The sequence below is a fragment of the Petaurus breviceps genome, unplaced genomic scaffold (genome assembly GCF_028583685.1).
Source record: "Petaurus breviceps papuanus isolate PSGF00001 unplaced genomic scaffold, PetGlider_PUasm1.0 90692, whole genome shotgun sequence".
In the NCBI taxonomy this organism is placed as follows: Eukaryota; Metazoa; Chordata; class Mammalia; order Diprotodontia; family Petauridae; genus Petaurus; species Petaurus breviceps.
In genome coordinates this window covers 3,568,504-3,589,420 of record NW_027187313.1, presented here as the reverse complement: position 1 = coordinate 3,589,420, position 20,917 = coordinate 3,568,504, and the positions used below count along the sequence as shown (strand labels likewise).

Genomic DNA, 20,917 nt, shown 5'->3' with positions numbered 1-20,917 from the left:
GGCAAGAAGAAGGACCACCTCATTGCTTCATTGTCAGACTGAGGGAAGGAAGAGGAAGGGGGAAATAATAACTAGAGATTTGGAGATGAATAGAGAGGCAAAAGAGGAACTTCACAACACATGGCCTTAATTTTCTCAGTAAAGTAGGAGGTGAGTTCCTCAGCTATGAGAGAAGGGGGAGGTGAGTGTGTGGGAGATATGAGAAGAAAAGAGAAAGTTTAGAAAAGCCTTCATGAGGAGTAAGGTAAAGAATCAATTAGGGAAGAATAAGATCTACAACTCAAGAAATAGTTTAAATTGGATGACAAGGGTACAAGACATTAGAAGAGCAGGGGCAAGAGTGGAATGGGCTAAATATAGGGTCAATATTAGAGGTTGAGGAAAGTAGATTCAAAGCAGATACAATGGCCTGGAATGGTACCAGGAGGTGGAAGGACAGAATCTTGATGAGGGCAATGAATTTTTTTTCCCCAGGAATGGTGAGGCATATGAAAAGATAACATTCAAGAAGGCAATGGCCAGACAGAGAAATATTGATTTTTAATTAGAGAAATGGAACATTGTTCTGTAGGGGTGATATCCACTGTGTGACCATCCCTGTGTGTGGCTTATTTGGAGTGAAGAAGTAGATTGTAAGATTTAAAGAAGATAAATAATTTAAAATTTAGGGAGTTTGAATACTGAAGGTATAAGGGCAGGAATTGGAGAGGAAAATTCCAAGCCAGGTGCTGAACTTCTTGAGAAAAGAGGGAGAAGCACCTGGAGACTGGTATAAAATGGTAACTATTGTCTTGATCGGGTGGAAAATATTGATATTGCTAACTTCAAAGGAAGTCAAAGAAGTATTATGACTTCCTCTCCAGAACTGATTTGTCTAGGGATATGAGTTAAGTGAAATTATTATCAATTTTATATATTTATGCAAATTCCCTATAGGTTTTAGCTATCAGATTTTCAGAGATACTGAATGAAAAACTTTTTTTTCTACAACCTATATATGTTATTATTTTAAGTGCATTGATTTTTTGTGCAAAAGCTTTTAATTTTCTTTTTTTTTTTGGAGGGCAATTTGGGGTTAAGTGACTTGCCCAAGGTCACACAGCTAGTTTTTGTGTTAAGTGCCTGAGGCCGGATTTGAACTCAGGTCTTCCAGGGCCGGTACTCTATTCACTGCGCCACCTAGCCACCCCAAAAGCTTTTAATTTTCTTCAAATAAGATTATTCAGAGTTTTTTTTAGAAATCTCATCCATCTCATGTCTAGCTTTGCATTTGTCTTCTATTTATAGTTGTGAAAAAAAGAAAAGAAAAAGAAAAACACAGCCTTCCTATATAGCCTAAGAACAGGAGAGGAATACAGTTCTAGAAAAGAATACCTTATTTTAAAAAGATGCAGTAGATAATATATGCAGCAAAACAGCATTTTATACTAAGAAAACAAGTTCAGGTAAAAAAATATAGAAATCAAAGGGGAAAACTTGGTTAAGAGCAGAGGTGACAAACACACAGCTACATGTGACTAGGAAACTCCTAAGTGTGGCCTAAACCAGATTAAGATGTAATTGAGAAATATTGAACAAAATAATTTTAAAATATAGTAAAATATAGATAGCATTACATTTTAAAGCTAATTCAGTGTGTGGTAGGTGGGAATTCTTATGTAGTTTTTAGTGGTTTTCTTATCTATTTGAAATTTATGCCTCTGGTGAAGAGCATTTGGGAGAAGATAAATGAAGGCAGAATTAGAATCAATATTGTTATTGACACATAGTAGGCAGCTAGGTGGTACAGTGGACAGAATTCTGGACTTAGAGTCAGGAAAACACCTGAGTTCAAATCTAGCCTCTGACACTTAATAATGTCCAATGGATATTAGATAATGTTCAAGCCCCTCAAACTCTGTTTGTCCCAGTTTCATCAGCTATAAAAGTGAGAGAAATAACTGTGACTATGTCACAAATTGTGCATATCAAATGAGATAAAATTTGTGTGGAAGTGTTTATTACAATGCTTGGCACATAGTAGGTGCTTAATAAATGCTTTCCTCCTTCGTATTCCTTGAGAGATTGCTAAAACAGAACAAAGAACTAGATGAGTTCAGGACAAAGATTTAAAGCATGGTACAGGGGCACAGTATAGTGGTGATGAGAGAATTCAATTATCTGGACATTTGCTGGCAATTTCACACTACTTCAAGCAGAGTATCTAATAGTTTGCTGATGCCATTAATGGTTATTTTATCCTTCAAAAGGTGAAGGAACCAACTAGGGGGGCTTCCACCCTGGATTTGATTTTTAGCCAAAATCAGGGAACTGATCCTGGGGTAACAATAATGAAAATATTTTAGGGAAATGACCATGCCATCTTAGAATAATTGATAGAGAAGAGGGGAAATGGAATATTCTAGATTTTAGGAAAAAATTCCTAAGATTAAGACGAAAGAGTTGTAGGATCCAACATACTAAACTTCGGCAGGTAAAATAAATCCAGAAGGGTTGCAAAGCACTAAATAATGAATTTCTGAAGACACACAAAATCACCTTTCTAAGGAGGAAGAAAATTAGAAGCTTTTTATCAAAAACAATTTGGAATTAAAAGGAAGTCACCAAACAATTCAGATTTTTAAAAAGACATATACAGAAGATATAAACCATTGAATATAAGAAAGGATGAATATAAAAGCATGGCAGTATCAGGAGTGCTAACACTGAAAATTCAAAATGTCAAGGCCCGATAAAGCAAATAGAGAGGCTTTTATTTTGTGGCTGTTGCTATTGTGTTACATTGGGTGGGAGGAAAGGAAAGACAATCAAAGAAGGGTTAGAACTACTACCTGAAGTGAATAGGATAATCCAAGAGAGAAGGAAGAGTAACCCAAATTTTCAAGTGGAAAAGATAGAGCAAAATTCCTAAAAAGTGATTTAATGCCTAAGATTAACTAGGGAAATAGTAAGAGAACATCTGACTCTTAATGAATTCAAGTCACAAAGCTAACACAATGCAACTGAAAAAAATCCTTAGAGAGGTTTTTGCTTAACCAGAGGTCAGTGAACTTTAATCGCTCAAGAAGAACAGGAGGGAGAGTACATGATTGGAGAAAGACACATGTTCTGGTTTCAAAAATTAGAAAAAAAATTGGAGTCTTAGAACTAGAGGCCAATGACCTTCACTTCAGTTTCTAGAAAATCATAGAATAAGTGCCAGCCTAAGGTAATTTTCTTTTTTGACATGATTGCTAGACTGGTAAATCAGAAGAATGGTATAGATCTCGTTGGCAAAATATCTGATAAAGTCTCTCATGCTATGCTTGTTTATGAAGTAAATACTTGTTGGACTCACAATCCCAGAACTAGGGTGGCAACATCTTCAATGCTCTAGGGGTACCCCCTGAGGATTTCTGAATCTTTAATGTCATTTGCTTGAACCCCCATTCCAGTGCATTGCCCCTGCTGTTAGCTGTCAGTGATTAGCTCTCCAATTCTATTCAACTTTAGAACATCAATTGAGATTTGCAATGGAATATTTACTTTAAAAATACGCCAAGTATGAAAGCAGAACATCCCCCCCTTTGGGGGGGAGCCTAAAGAGGTTTGATCTCTGGGTTCAGTGAGCTCAGTCTTAACACATTTTATAGTATAACATCTGCCAAAAGCACATTCTGCTGGATGAGTCCTAGTCCTCATACAAGCTCCCATCAGGCTGGATCCTATAGATAAATGGCTACTTACTGTGCCTCAGGGTATTGACACTGCAAAATCTGCTATGGGCCCTACTATTAGCCTTTGGGTGACTTACTCTCCTGACTTTTTGAAAATCGCAAAGTTTCTAGCCTCTTGATTAAACTTCACCATGCTAAACAAAGAACAAACATCAAGGCACACAACTGGGGCCATTTTATTGGCCACATGTTGGCCTAGGCTGGTGGGGGCTCAAGGCCTCTCCCTTTACTGTATTGTCTCACTTTTTTCATCAGAAGATTAAAAACAACAAAGCGTTAGACAAAGAAGAGAAATCAAACCAGGAAATAGGGACTAGATTGAATAGTGCTTTGTGAATGCACTCCCACTTCCACCTACATAGTCAATCAAAGATATTCTTCTTTATCATATGGAAAGTAAACTACCAGTTATAGACTATCTGCACATGCGCCCAAGTTTCTTCGAAAAACTGATATTAAATGTTACCATAATTCTCCTGGAATTGTTTTCCCCAGATTCTTTCACATGAGAAATTACATCAGCAGCACTCTGTACATACTCATAAGGACTGGGCTAGTAGCCAGTCCTTCCTTATACTATCAAGATGGAGAGATATCAGCCAGAAAATAATTCATTCAGGTAGATTTGGATCTGACTGATTGCTTGGGACCAATGCACAGTTAGGAATGTTCTATATATACCTAGCGAAAAGATTGTGCTAGAGTGTCCCAGGGATCTATCCTTGGGCTTGTGTTGTTTTAATATTTTTGTCAGTAACTAAGATAAAGACATAAACAAAATACTTACAAAGTTTATAGATGGCATGAAAATAGGAAGGAGAAGTAATACATTGAAGAACAGTGTTTGGATAAAAAAATGCTTTGAAAGATTAGAACAATGCCCTGAATCTAAAGGAAGAGAAGAAATCCAGCAGGGATAAATGTAAGGTCTCATTCTCTGCTTTATTTTGCCACTGCTTTGGGATATTTCAGAACCTCATTTGTTTCATGGGGAAAAATTCTTTGTAGGCTGCTGTCTTCATTTTTAAAGAACAATTTACATATTATAAAGATTACTTATTTTTAAACATTTGATGGAATTCAAATTCAAGTAAATACCTCTGGACTATTTTGCAGAGTGTAGAGTTGATATGTTACTTGTTCAATGTGTCTAGATTAGGTTGTTGAGATTTTGAACATCATATTTTGTTAAGTTGTGTATTTTATCTTTAGGTCAATATTCATCCATTTAAAAGTTTCAGTTTTGGTGGAATATGATTACATATAATAGTTTCTAAAAATGTTATTTCCTCTTAATTTTTAATTCTGCTTTCCCATCTTGATAACTTCATTTACTTCTATTTTTGTCATTTCAAAATAGGTAATGGTTTTTATTATTCTGCTTAAGTAAAATAGCTTGTTATATTTATTGTAAAATTAGTAGTTGTTTTCTAATTTATTTAACTCTTAAAATTGAATTAAATTCATTTTGGTATTATTTTTCTTTTTGATCTCATATTAATCCTGTACTTTTATTTTTTTTAATGTGTTCAGTGGTATTTTCCACTGAAGACATCTTAAGCTATATTTCTTAAATGGTGGTACACTATTTAATTGGATTTTTTTTTCTCTTTTTGTTGTTGTTCAGTCATTTTAGTCATGTTTGACTCTTAGTGATCCTATTTGAGGATTTCTTGGCAAAGACACTAGCGTAAGTTGATGTTTCCTTCACTAGGTCATTTTATAGATGAGGAACTGAGACAAACTGGGTCTGTGACTTGTCCAGGGTCAAACAGCTTATAAGTGTTCATCTTCTTTAATATAGCTTTTTATTACTCCTATGACATTTTCTTTCACCAACCATTATTTAAACATCTATCTTTCCTCACCTTTTTGGCTGACCAAACTTCACTTCTGATGCCTCAATTTCGAGAAATTTCTTCTTTGGTTTTCGTTCTTCAATAATTCAGAATGCTTCTAACTAATCCACCTTCATGTGATGAGTCCTTTGCTGTTCACTGTTATTGTCACTGTTTAGTCAATGGTCCTATCATGAGATGAAACTTGTAAAAGTCTTTTGCCCATGTTGTAGCATTTTAAAATGGAGTAATTATCTAATTTTTTTATGTTATAAAGACTTGCTTATTTTTTTATTTTGTTTTTTTTTGGAGTTTCTACTTCAAAAGCCCTTCTCCCCTTGGTGTTTCTTTGATGAAATGATTAAATGTCTGTGTCTTTTTGAAGATTCTTAGTTTTCATGGAGGTGTATATTCAGTGCTGTATGTTATTGTATAGCAACTGTTATTTACTTTTGATTTACTATATTACATTTGGTTTCTTTTCTTGTCATTGTTGAGTGATAATGAATCATTTGAATTGGTGATTACTTGAGATCTGAACTTCGTATTCTCCTTTGAAAAAATTTCTCTTTGATCCTAACTCTCTGGAACTTGAAAATTACATTTTTGAGTGACTCAAACTTTTGATTTCCCCATTATGACATCCTATGGAATATAGCAATGTGCATTTACTCCTTTCTTAGCAATAATTTCAGGTAATTTTTTGTATCATTTTCTGAAAAAATAATATTTAGTTTCTCTGTTTAATTAGAGTTTTTTGAAGGGCAATAATTTTCAGATTATCTTGCCAATCTTTATTTTCAAGGTCAGTTTCTTTTGTTTGTTAAGATCTTAAATGTTCTTTCATCTTTCTGATGTGCTTTTTTTTACTGGAATTTATTGTTTGGCATGTTAATTTTCATGTTGTCTCTCTGTCATTATTTTTTCTCAGTATGCCCACTGCTTTGTTATAATTTTAACTAAAAAATAATCAATTTTTTTAAGACTTACAAAGTCTTAAGGAAGAGCTCTACAATCCTTATGCATTCTTTCAATTATTTCACTGTTTCTAAACAACTCTGTGGAGCTTTTGTAGTTGTCACATTCTCATTACATTTTGGTGTTCTTGACATATTATTTCTTCTTTCTGGGAATTTTAACCTATAATAATTATTTATTGTGTTAGGACCTATTTTTTCTTCACTCAATTTTAGCTTTTATTATGCTTTGTTTCTTTTCATATTTCTTTGTGAGGACTTTTTTTTCTTTTCTCTCTTCTTTTTCTCTATTTTCTTCTTTATTTTTCAGTGCTCCTAGTGACACCAAGCTTCTCCTGTGAATAAAGGGCTCTCTTTCAAAACACAATATCCTAGTTGCATTGCTAGGCATCACAACATCTCTAAAGTTTCTAAAGAATTAAAGTTGTGGATCATGCAAAGGACAATGGAGAGGCACACAGTTGGTATTACAGGACATGAAATGATGCAAATAAAGAAAATATAGGAGGAATGGTAAAAAAAAGAAAGATATATGAACAGAAATTTTAAAAATGGAATGGACACATTACAAGAGTATGGGATAAGTAATGGATTCTCTAATTTCAGGAAATCTAGATAAATGCTTCTATCGTACTTAATAGAACTTTTGTAGATTATTTATAGGAGAGCATTGAAATGAAAAATAGCTTGGAGAACATGGATGTCTTAAAATGTTTTTTATTGTTTGAGGGAGTACCTATATTGATGAGACTCAAGAACCCCATAATTGTACTATTAGAACAAAACTCCATACCATATAAACCAATGATCCATTAAAGTATCATAGTTGTTTTTTAAAAAATATTTAATGTATTTCTGATTTGGGGATTATGAGGGGGCATCTGGGTATAAGCATCATCATTTACTCAACCATCTTTCTGGAAATCTGTTCTTCATTGTCTCTTTAACAATGCACTAAGAATAGAAATAAGTAACACTTTCTCCTTTTCTAGATGGAAAACCTCAGGCTCAGATCCAGGGGGGAAAAAACTTTTAAAAAGTTGACATTACAGTTAGCCAAAGGTTGTTCCAAACAGAAGTTTTCTTTTGTTCTACTCTGCAGCCTAACCCCACACTCCTATTATCTCTACAGAATCATCCAAATTGTAATACTCATCACTTTAAATTGCAAATCTATTGTACTATATATAAACACTTCAAGTACAAACTAGTATATATAGACATACTCACCTTAATCTCTGATTCCATTTTGACACAGTTTAACATATGACTGGATTTTCCAGCTTAATCTGTTTCAAGCCTAAGTTTGGTTTATACTCTTTCCTTTAGCTCTCAGTCTCTAAAGCATATTAAATCTTTTTCTTTTTTATGGCTGTGTGCCACCTGCAATCTCCAAATTTAGGTTACAGTTATTCTCAAAAGTCACCTCACAGCTGTACTGGATCCAGACATCTACTGAACTTGCCTTAAATATCCTACACATCTCTAGCCCTTTTCAAATTCTGGAAGAATTCTTGACTGTCACATTACCTTGTCCTTAGGCAAGTTCCTGTATCCTATCCTGATGTGCTTGCTCCCCAAAATCCCTAAGGTGAACTTCTACTCAATTAAGATTACAATTAAAAATCCACTAACTTTACATCAGTGTCACACTCATATCAATCAAACAAGGTGATATAACACTGAGAGGGCTTAGATCTCATCACAATGAATAAAATCTAGAGAAACCATCCTTGTTTCAGTAAGATACTCATACCTGGAAGACTACTTAAAGTTAGGGCAGAAAGCAGGCAGTTCTTGTTCTGAGATCAACCATTATTCTAGAGTTGTTCTATTATATATACCTACCTAACTGGGAGGGTCTACTACCTTTGTTTTCTGCCAGGAAAACCCAGAAAAACCAGGAGAGCCCCACAGCCATGCTCTCAGACATGAACCTGATTGATCCTATGGAGGAACAATTCCTCATCAGTAGGGGTCATCAGCCCCAGTAGTTCAGGTCAGTTACTTGTTGTTTTGTTTTGTTTTTCCCCTCATTACCAACACAGACTAATTCGAATTATTCTGTTATTACTATTGTATTACTACTCTGTAAAATGAATACTGGGATGCTCATATTAGCCTTCACTTTTTGAGTCACTGTAGCTCTCTTGGTCAAAATACAGTGTCAGTTCCAAAAGTTCTAACCAATAAGAGTGCATATAGCCTACCCAAAGGGTGATCTAGAGAATTGATAATCACAGGCACTATAGGAATGGAACTCCCTAAAGTATATGATACCATACAAGCATGCTGCTGGTTGAGGATTCCTACAATCTGTAACTCTGGATTATTCATTCCTCTTAGAAAGCCAAGCAAAATGATTGTTGAAATCATCACCATGAGAAAGGTTTCTGACTCTAGGAAATATACATGCCTACATTATATATGTATATAATATTTCTATGTTATTTGCCTTGAGATTAAGTAGTCATTGATCAGAACTTGGTTTCAATTGAGCCATCTGCATGCATACTTGTCACCTATTCTAAGTCTGTGCCATTGCTCCTCCTTTGCTATGATGGCCAATGTTATTGAGAGTGATGATATATTGGATATGGCACATGTATACCTGTGTGTGTATGTGTGTGCTTGTGTTTTGCTTCCTGACAGGGGTCTTCATTCTAAAGCCAGAGAATGTTTCCCTTTTGAGAATTGCTACTATTTTGAGTTGGTGCCATTGCCTGTCCCCTTTTCTCCTAATATTCCTGTTCAGTATTCCTGGGTCTTGTCCCTAGCTTGACCCTTGATTTATAACTCTTTCATATATTTGAACACTGTGCCTATTGGTGCCTCCTATGTTGGGTCTCAGAACTTTGACCATATATTTTAACCTAGCACCTTCACGTTGACCATGTTTCTGGCTCTAATATATACCTGGTTGGATATCTGAGTGCTCGTCCTAGAAGGTAATCTCAGACCTTAAGCTTTGCTTGTGGTCTTGAACCTGCCCTAACAACCCAAAAATCTATCTCCTCAGTCTTGGCCTTGATTTTGGCCATTTCTGTCCAGCCCTGTCCATAATCTGTTACAGATATGGAATCTGGTAGTGATCTCCTAGTCTCTGCCTGGGATTACCCTGAGTTTAGCACATCAGTTTGTATACCTGTGTAGAAACTGAGTGTTTTTGAAGCTATGGAATCGGATCTAGTCAAGTATTGATCATCTGAATTGCATTATTTGAGCATCCTTCTAGTTCCCATTTGAAGAGAAGGACATTTAAAGAGACTGAGTTAACCTAACAGTTATACCCACATGATTATAGAGGCAACTTTGCCTCCTTTTTTAAGCAATTGAGGTTAAGTAACTTGCTCAAGGTTACAAGGCCAGTTATTTTTCGTGTGGGTGCCAAGTATCTGAGGCTGGAACCGATCCTGGGTCTACTGACGCTGGTGCTGGTGCTCTTACTCACTGTGCCACCTGGCCACCCCTCCTTTTTACAAAATGAGTTTTGTTGGGATGGCGCAGAGCCTGGGGAAATGATTAAAACAATCATAGGCACTGACTGTGAGGATCCAATACAAATTTCAACGACAGCCCTTTCTACTCTTGTTTCTCTACAAGAGAAAAGAAGCATGTCCCTGCCCTTTTTCCAGTAGTAGGAAGAGGAATTGATAACCTCAGACTCACATCTTTTCATCAACTCAGGTGTGACTGGCTTTCATTATTGGGAAATTGGAAAGCACTGCACTTGATCAGCTAGTAACTTTGATGAAAGATAGGTAATTGTTGCTAGAGGACTATGGATGCCTTGAAGAGGAATTCTGGACTATATTCAGGTACTCTCAATGGATATAAGATGCTAAAATCTCAAAGCTGGAAATTGGACAGGGATAGAAGTATTACTCAAGTGAATAATGAATTCTATCAGGCAAGAGCTATTTGGGGTTGGAAGGAGGGAATGTTAATATGAATTTTGGAAAGGCCTCGAGGAAGGACCTTCGATACTAATTGTCAGGGCATTGAACTCCAGCATCCATTCATGATGAAAAATGGGTACCAGGTGTGCTCATTTCATAATTTTTTTAATTCAATTTTTTCAATTTAGTTCAACACATTTATGAAGCATCTAGTATTTACAAAGGTCTTATTGGTTTATAAACTGAATTTTTAAGAGGAAACTCCAACCTGGTCCAGAAAGAGGAATAAGTAGAAATTGACTTCCCATACATATAACAGGTCTTTGAATACTGGGCAATGACATTTGGATAATGTGATGGATGACAAGGACCATTTCTTGAATAATGTGTGATGAGCCTTCCTTATCCATTATGTTAATACATTACATTAATAATAATTATTAATATTTATAAAGGTCTTTAAGGTTTAAAGCCCTTTATATATGTTATGTCATCTGAGACTCAAAACAAACTTCTGAAAGAGGTCCTATCATTATTCTCATTTTACAGATGAGGAAACTGAGGCTAGTGGAAGCTAAATGACATGTCAAGGATCATATGGCTAGCCAATATATGAGACAGGATTGAAACCCAGATATTTCTGCCTCCAAATAAAACATCCTAGCCACTACACCACCCACCTAAAAGACATATCAAAATCATCACAAACTATATAACACTGACTCACTCAAAGAACCTGGGTTCAAATTGCAAATTGTTGGATTTGGAGCAAATCACTTAACACCTTTGGTCATCAGATTCTTCCTCTGTAAAAATAAAGGGGCTAAATTAATGGATGGCATAGAACCTTTGGAGTAAGCTAGGTGATGCAGCGGATAGAGTGTTGGACATGGAGTCAGAAAGATCTAAATTGAAATCCATCCCCAAATGGGGTCACAAGAGTAGGGCATGACTGAACGACAACTGTGTAGACCCTCTTAGCTTTAAATTCTATAATCCCATAATCCTATGGCCTCAGTCACTTAATAGCTGTATGCCTGTGGACAATTGATTCAACCACTGTCTGCCTCAGTTTTGTCAGCTGTAAAATGGGGATAATAAGAAAACCTACCTCCCAGGGTTGCTATGAGGAATGAATGAGATAATATTGCAATATTTGTAAAGTCCTTTGCAAACCTTAAAACTCTATAAATGTTGATGATGGTGCTGCCTTAAGTACTCACCATGTGCAGGTGCTGCTTTAGGTGCTGGGGATACAAAGACAAAATGAAAGTCAGTTCCTGTCCTTAAAGAGCTCATATTTTATTGGGCCAAATGAATCATATGAATCATAGATGTGGAGCTGGGGAAGAGACCTTAAATGAAAGCCTCTTCATTTTACAGATGAAGAAACAGAGTCACAGACAGGTTAAGCTACTTGCTCAAGGTCACAAAGAGAGGAATCATCTGAGGTGAGATTGGAACCCAGGTCTTCTTGATTCCAAGTCAGTGCCATGTTCATTAGGCAAACTGATTCATGCTTCACCAGTGGAAGAAGACGAACATATGAGTGTATTTGAGAGAAGAACAGAATCTCATTGTTTATTGGCAAAACTTCATAAGAGGTGGGTGATGAGAACACAAAGTTTAAAGGATCATAGACCTTCAGTAGGAAGGCACCTCAGAGCCTATATAGTCCAGTCTTATTTTACAAGTGAGGAAATTGAGATCCATAAAGGTGAAATGACTTATCCAAGGCCATACAAGTCATAATATTATTTCATTAGGAATCAAGAGAATTCTTAGAGCCCCACTGCAATGAAGAAAATGCACTGGTGGAGTCAGATTGAACAAAGTAGGAAAAAGCAGTTGTGTAGAGCGTAGAGTTAGATTTGCTTTTTTAACTTTAGACTTTTTTTTTATTTTAGAGAGCTCCTGCTGTCACCTCATTCTCTTCAAGTTCAACCATGAACAGACAAAGGGAAGAAGGGCTGTACTGAAACATTCTCTTCTACAAGAGAAGCCTTGCCTAATTTACAATGCTGCCAATGACTGGCATTTGGTGCAGCATTTCAAGAAGTCTCTAAATGCCTCTGGCCTCTGAGAGACCATCTGTGGGCAGAGGAAACACCTATTAAACAAAACAAGAATGAATGTGAAGACAAAGAGGGGAAACTGATACAGAGAAAGACATTCCTCTTTCTCCCACTCACTGCCTTTTGTTACCCTCCCCAGTTAAACTGAAATAGCCCCTAGAAGAAGAGTTCAAAGTTTTCCCTACCAGACGTGGGAAGAATATGAACTCTTACAGAATGCTAGACTTGACCTGGCTTCTTGACAATAACACAGAGAAATTTTTAATCAACCTTCCTAAATCCTCAGCTCTCTAGGGAAGTAGTTGGATGTGGAATATTAGCAAAGTGAGAGTTGCTAGAACTCAATTTATGATGCACTGTGCAAGCTCAGACCAATGTCTTCATTCCTCTGTGCTTCTCTTGTAAGGGAAGAGATGTGATTTGCCTATATTCAAATGAGATAACATATGTAGTTTTGTTTTGCAACCTTTAAAATGCTATGTAAATGCTAGTTAAATGCTAGCTGTACTTGAAGGTAATGGAAATCTAGAATGAATATATAATCTGAATGGAGCTTAAGTATTACTTAGAGCCCATCCTTGGAGATTTTCACACAGCTCACCCAAAATGAGAATGAAAGGGAAGGAAATAAGCATTTAAATTACACCTATTATGGGCCAGGCACTTAGCACTTTATAAATATTATTTCATTTGATTCTCACAAAAACCCTGTGAGGTAGGTGCTATTATGATCCCCAATTTTACAATTGAGGAAAATGAGAGGCAAAGAACAATTAAGTGACTTGCCCAGGGTCACAAATTAGCAAGTACCTGAAGCCAGATTTGAACTCAGTTCTTCCTGACTCCAGGTCCAGCACTCTATCCATCCTGCCAGCTGAGAATTGACAGACAGACACCTTCATAAACTAAAGACCACTATGCACTGTATTTTCTGAAAAGAATAACCTGCATCTTTTCTTATCCCTCTTTTGCCTTTGAAGATATAAAATACTGCTTTCAGCTTCCTTGGCTAAATTACATTGTCAGCTCCCAAGGGAGGACACACATTACTCTGTGTCCTACAGAGTTCTTTAGTACCTTGCCAGGTCTCCAAACACTTGCTAAATCAGCAGGCAAGTTCTGAGCAAGAACAGATAGTTGCTCTTAGATTCTGAGAATTTCTAAAATTGTAGTGCTGAACCTCTTGGACAAAGGGGATAGATAGTTAGCATAATAGTCACTGTACAAACTGTGAGTGTAACCTCAATGACAACAGGAAGTTTACATTGGTCTTCTGATACTGTGATTGGGGATTCAGAAGACAGATGGATAGATAGATGGATGAATGGATGGATGGATAATGGATAGATAGATAAAGATTAATTGGCTATTTGATTAATTAGGGTACACTATCTCCTGAACAAAGGACTTGAAAGCACAGATCAAGTTCAAAACTGGAAGCAGTTGTTGGGAAATTATAGCAACCAGCAGAACTTGGTCTATTGTTCTAAAAATTGGGAGTATAGAGAGTGGTTTATATGGTTTCACAACAAAGGGAGGCAGGAGAATATGGGAGAATATGTAGCAATACAGGGTACCTGGTACCAGGATGTATGTGTCCATTTGGGGCCAGTATAAACCAGTCTGAGTCAGTCTCATGGTTGCTTGGATAGCAGAGATGTTCCTGGTTCACCCAGTGGACACTGCAAAGGATGACTGGTATGTCAAACTTGAGCAATATTCATTCTGCCTCCTGATTGGCCAATTTTTATTCCAGGTTATTTCAGCCTCTCCTGGATAATAAGGGAGCTCAAACAAGGTGATTAGTAAACTCAATATTCCTTCCATTTATACGAGAGAGAGACAGAGACAGAGGGAGACAGAGAGAGAGAGAGAGAGAGAGAGAGAGAGAGAGAGAGAGAGAGAGAAAGGGGGGGAGAGAGAGAAAGCATTATTAAGAATTGGCTATTGTCGGGTTCTATGGTAAGCACTGAGGATGAAAATTCAAGCAAGCAGGATAGCTTCTTTGAGAAGCTTATATTTTAATGGGGGAAGACAATGCATAAAAGGGAGAAGACAATAAGGGGTGTATACATGGGTATGGAGAAGGCCTAAAAAGTAGGATCAATATAAACATTGATTTATATTTGTAAATATAAGGCTCCCATAAATATAAGGCCAAATCTCACCTGTCTTATCTGGGGGACCTTGGATTCTGTCCCTGGAGGGGAATGAGAATGATGACTGCAATATTGGTGATACAGTGAGAAGAAGACCAGGAAGTAGTATGGAGTTCGAGTCAGGGCAAGATTTGGCAAAAGCCCTATCAGACCTAGGTATTCCAGGGAAGGTGAGCAAGGCTGGGGCGGGGTAGGAAACAGAGATGAGGGGGACTGTCAGAGTGTAGATGAAATGGTATAATAATGACCATGGTTAGGAGCTCTGACTTGATTGCAGTTTGAATACAGTGACTGAGAGGAAAATTTCCACAGGCACTACAAGCATTTTATCTTCACTCACAAGCTTAGTTGCAAGTAAAGTTCTTCAGAGCTAAAGGGGACCTTTGTGATAGCACAATCAATCAGTCAACAAGCATTTCTTAAGCACCTCCTATTTGTTAGTGTCCTCTTATCATACATCTTTTACAGGAAGCCTTCCCTAAACACTCTTATTTCCAGTGCCTTCCTTCTGTTAATTATTTCCTATGTATCCTGTTTATAACTTGCTTGAATTTTTTTGTATGTTGACTCCTCCATTAAATTTTAAGCTCAGTTGGTAGAGCAGAGATGACAGAATAGAAGCAGGAACTCACCTAAACTCTCCCAAATTTCCCTCCAACAAACTTTTAAATAGCACATCAAATTGAATTCTGGAGTGGCAGAAACATCAAAAGCCCTAGGTGAAACAATTTTCTAGCCCCAGACAAGTTAAGAGTTTCGCAGGAAAAGTCTAACTCACCAGGGTGATGGTCAGGCCTGAAGTGCAGTATAATACAACCTGGCAAGCCAGCAGCAGGCTTTAAAGGCAGCTGCACCTGCGATAGCAGCACTCTCAAAAGTTCTCAACCCACAGAAGGTAAAGTGTTGGATAACTGGTCAAAAAGACATTACAGGTTGCTAGCACTGGATCCTATTACATTATCCATACATGGTTCCAGGGCATGATCTCAAGGAAAAGAGGGGCGCTATAGCACTAGAACTTGTAGCTTCAGGGGAGCAAGGGCCCTAGTCAAAGTCCTGGGTAGAGAAGAGTGTTTGTGGTCATTCAGAAAACCAAAGAACAGGCCAGGAGAACTGTGACATTCACCTCACAGTACCTTAAAAGAACCAAAAACTTATAAACCTCCAGAACTAGCTGTGAAAACAGCAGCATGAAAAACCTGAAGCTTGGGTCAGTGGCCCCTCCACTACTGACGAAGAGTCCAACTTTAACACAAGACTAAAAGTCAACAAATAGGCTGGAAAATAAAGAATCTGTCTATAGAAAGTTACTATGGTAAAAGGAAATATCAAGACACACACTCAGAAGACAAAGAAGTCAGAATAGCTATCTGCAAGGCCTCAAAGAAAAAAGTGAATTGGTCACAGGCCCCAAAACAATTTCTGGAAGAACATAAAAATATTTTTAAAAAATCAATAAGAGAGGTAAAGGAAAAATTCAAAAAAGAAATAGAATAATGCAAAAGATATTTTAAAAGAGTCTACAGTTTGGTAACTGTAAACAGGCACAAAAATATTAAGGAGAATACACCTTAAAATTTTGAAAAATGGTAAAAGGGGAACAAAAATTCACTGAAGAAAAGAACTCTTAAAATAGTAGAATTTTCCTAATAGAAAAAAATAATATAAAACCCACTGAATAAAAAAATCCTTAAAAAGAGAACTGGGCAAATAGAAGCAAAAGACTACATGAAACAACAAGATACAATTTTTAAAAAATCAAAAGAATGAAAAAGTAGAATAAAAGTTGAGATCTCTCATCAGAAGAACAACTGACCTAGAAAATAGACTGAGGAGAGATAATGGAGAATTATTGAACTACCTGAAAGCTATTATCAAACAAAAAAGAGCCTAGATACAATCTTTCAACAAATTATCAAGGAAAACTGCTCTAGTATCCTAGAACCAGAGGGTAAAATAGAAATTGGATGAATCCATTGATCACCTCCTGAAAAGACCCCAAAATGAAAAATCCCAGGAATAGTAGAGCTAAATTTGAGAGCTCCCAGTCCAAGAAGAAAATTTTCCAAGTAGCCAGAAAGATACAATTCAGAAATTGTGGCAGCATAGTCAGTATAACACAGGATTTAGCACTTCTACATTAAATGATTGGAGAATTTGGAATATGATATCCCAGAAGTAAGAGGAGACAGGATTATAATCAAGAATCTCCTGTCTAACAATGCTGAGGATAATACTTTTGGGGGGAGGGTATGGAAGTGGGGGTGGAAATGAATATTTAAAGAAATAGAGGATTTTCAAGTATTTCTGATGAAAAGACCAAACCTGTACAGAAAATTTGACTTTCAAGTACAAGATGCAAGAGGAGAAAAAGGTAAATAGGAAAGAGACATCATAAGGGATTCAATAATTTTAAACTATTTACATTACTATATAAAAATGATACTTGTGATGCCTAAGAACTTTATCAGTATTAGGCATTTAGAAGGAGTATATATAGATAGAGGAACTGAGGGTGAGTTGACTATGACAGGATTATTTCAAAACAGCTAAAGTAAGGAATGAGAGGGATGTACTGGGAGAAGTCTAAAGAGAGAGGCAGAATGGGAAAATGATATCTCACATAAAAAGGCAAGAAAGAGCTTCTACAATGGAGGAAAAGATGGAAGGAGGGCCGTGAACCTTATTCTAATTAATCAGCATTGGCCTAAAGAGGGAATAACATACTTTCTCAGTTGATTGTAGAAAGTTATCTTACCCTGCAGGTAAGTAGAACAAAAGGATGAGGCAAGGGGTGGGGTGATAGAAAGGACCTCAGATTAAGGGAAGAAGCAGTCAGAAGAAAAACATATTTTTGAAGAGTGACAAGTAAGGGAGGGAGGGAGAGAAGGAGAGGGAGACAGAGAGAGACAGAGAGAGAGAGACAGAGAGAGAGAGAAATGGAGGATAGGTAGGATGGAAATGTGTGTGAATGGGATTAATTCACCCATAAAATGGAAGCAGATAGTAGAATGGATAAGGTATAAGAATCAATATGTTGTTTAGAAGAAACACACTTACAAGAAAGAGACACACACAAAATAAAAATAGGGGACTGGAGCAAAATGTGTCACCTAAAGTAAAAAAAACTGGGGTAGCAAGCATGATCTCAGACAAAGCAAAAGCAAAAATTTATCTAATTAAAAGAAATAAGTGGGGAAACAACATTATTCTAAAAGGTATCATAGGCAATGAAGTTATATCAATACTAAACATATATGCACCAAATGGTATAGCATCCAATTACTTAAAAGAAAATTTAAATGATTTATATGAGGAAATAGACAGTAAAAGTATACTAGTATGGGACCTCAACTTTCCTCCCATAGAACTAGATACATCTAACCATAAAATAAACAATAAAGAAATTGAAGAGATGAATAGAATTTTAGAAAAGTTAGAAATGCTAGGTCTCTGGGGGATATAAAGGATTTTTTTTTTCATCTATACATGCTACCTTCACAAAAATGAACCATGTATTAGGGCATAAAAACCTCATAACCAAATGCAGACAAGCATGAAAATTAAATGCATCCTTTTTCAGATCATAATGCAACAAAATAATATTAAATGAAGGGTCATGAAAACATGGATTGAAAATTCATTGGAAACTAAATAGTTTAATCCTAAAGAATGAACAGGTCAAACAACAAATCATGGAACCAAATAAATAATTTCATTAAAGAGAATGATGAGACAAAAATTTAGGTGATGTAGCAAAAGTAATAAAAACAGCAGAAAACGCTGATGACAAATTACAACACTCATTCTTATTAAAAATACTAGAAAACATAGGAATAAATGGAGCTTTCCTTGAAATGACAAGTAACATCGATATAAAACCATCAGCAAGAATTATCTGTAATGAGGATAAGCTGGAAGCTTCCTCAATAAGATCAGTGCAGTCAAAATTAGAAGGAAAGCTGAAAATTGTGGGGGGGGGGAGGTTGTTTCTCTGATAATGACCTCATTTTTTATAATGTAAAGAAAAATTTGTAAGTCAAATTTGTAAGAATATGAGCATTCCCCAATTGAAAAAAGTTTAAGGAATATGAATAGGTAGTTCCAAGAAGAAGAAATCAAAATAACCAATAGCTATATGAAAAAAAAAATGCTCTAAATCACTATTGATTAGAGAAATGTAAATTAAAACAACCCTGAGGCACTACCTCACAACTATCATATTACTAATATGACTGAAAAGTAAAGTGACAAATCTTAGAGGGGGGTGGAAAAATTCAGATGCTAATGCATTGTTTATGGAGTTGTGAGCTGATCCAACCATTCTGGAGAGCAATTTGGAACTGTGCCCAAAGGTCTATGAAACTGGGTATCATTTGACCCAGCAATACTCCTACCAGATGTACATCTCAAAGAGATCAAAGTAAAAGGAAAATGACCTATTTGTACAAAAATATTTGTAGCAGCCCTTTTTTTGTGTGGTGATAAAGAATTGGAAATTGAGAGGGTATCTATCAATTGGGGAATTTCAGATAAAGCTGGGAAGATTTATAAAAACAGATGCAAAATGAGCAGAACCAGAAAAACATTGTGCATAGTAAAAGCAATATTGTACAATAATCAACTGTGAATGACTTAGCTATTCTCACCATTACAACAATCCAAGACTATTCCAAAGGACTTATGATGAAAAAAGCTACCTACTTCTAGGGGAAAATCTGAGGGAACCTGAATGAAGATTAAAGTATGTTTTTAAAATTTGTCTTTCTTTTTCTTGGATGTTTTGTCTGTTTTTTTTTTGTAGCATGACTAACATGGAAATGTGTTTTGCATGACTGGATGTATATGTATAAGCTACAGCAAATTATTTGCCTTCTCAAGGAGTGGAATGAAAGGAGAGAGGAAGAGAATTTAGAACTGAATTTTTAATGAATGCTAAAAATTGTTTTACATGTAATCAATAAAGATAAATTTTCTTTAAAAGATTGCAAGTTGCTTAAGGACAGTGACTGTATTTTCCATCTTTTTGCATCCCCACTGCTTGGCACAGTACTTGACACACAGTAGACACTTAAATATTGTTTGATTGCTTGATGTTATAATAATAATAATAGCCAAGATTTATATATTTTTAAAGGTTGCAACACACTTTCAAAATATTATCTCATTTTTATCCTAAAAGCAATGCTCAGAGGTAAGTGCTATTATTATACCCAATTCATATATAACAAAACTGGGATAAGAAGTGATTAAGTGACTTGCTCAAGGTCACACAACTAATAAATGTCTAAGAACAAATTTGAACGTAGGTCTTCCTGACTTCAGGTCCAACACAATTCACTGTGCCACGTAGCATCCTCTAATAAAACTAAGGATGTTAGAGATAGAATTCCATGGCCTTACTGAGGTCACACAAGTTAATGTTGGATAATGAATCAGGTTCCCAGTTCTGTCCTGAATCCACCATCTCTAATCAAAAGAGTCTATACACAAGTCTGATCCTTCTTGACTTTATCTAGGAGTATAGAGGTCTATTATAAAACTTTTTTTCCTAAGGGTACTTGGATAAAATCATATATCAAAAAGTAAATTAGCAAGCATTTATATAAGTACCTACTATATGAAGGCATTATACTAGGCCCTGAAAATACAAGTATAAAATGAAACAGTCCCTGTCCTCAAAAACCTTATATTTTATTGGTGGAAATGATGTGTAAACATGTGAGTTTAATGGGTTTCCCAGTTCTCCATCTGAGAGATATCATTTCAGGGGATTAAGGCATGTGCCAGACACCCATTTTATAAATATACATACATATTTACAAATACAAAGCATTTTTGGAGGGTGGATAGGTAACAGCAGTTGGAGAGATCTGGAAAGAGCTCCTGTAGGAAACCTGAGCTGAATTTTGAAGGTAGCTAGGGATTCGAAGACACAGAGATGAGAAGGGAGTGCATCCCAGCCATTAGGGACAGCCTAAACAAAGTCACTGCAATGGAAGATAGGATGTCACATATCAGGAACAGCAGGATGACCTGTTCAGCTGTAGCAAAGACTGCATGAAAGGAAGTAACATATAATAAGCTTGGAAAGGTAAGGGGAAGTCATGCTGTGATCGTATGCATATAAAACTTCTATATGACACAAAGCAGGGAATTGGTAGCTAATGCAGTAGATGAAAGAGTCAGGAACCAAAAAGATCTTGACAGGCTAGCAACTTGGCCAGATATAATACTATGAAATTAAATAGAG

The 20,917-nt window shown here is 36.2% G+C and overlaps 1 long non-coding RNA gene across 2 annotated transcripts; it reads left to right on the top strand.

Annotated features, from left to right (window-relative positions):
• The first annotated feature begins 4,417 nt into the window (after positions 1-4,417).
• Positions 4,418-18,638, top strand: LOC138144188 (uncharacterized). 2 transcript variants are annotated; one of them, XR_011163883.1, is made up of 4 exons: positions 4,418-4,638; positions 8,417-8,530; positions 11,814-11,881; positions 12,338-18,638. It is a non-coding gene; the product is annotated as an uncharacterized lncRNA (long non-coding RNA). The 2 variants fall into 2 exon arrangements; XR_011163882.1 differs by lacking the exon at positions 12,338-18,638 and having other exon boundaries at positions 11,814-12,028.
• The last annotated feature ends 2,279 nt before the right edge of the window (positions 18,639-20,917 follow it).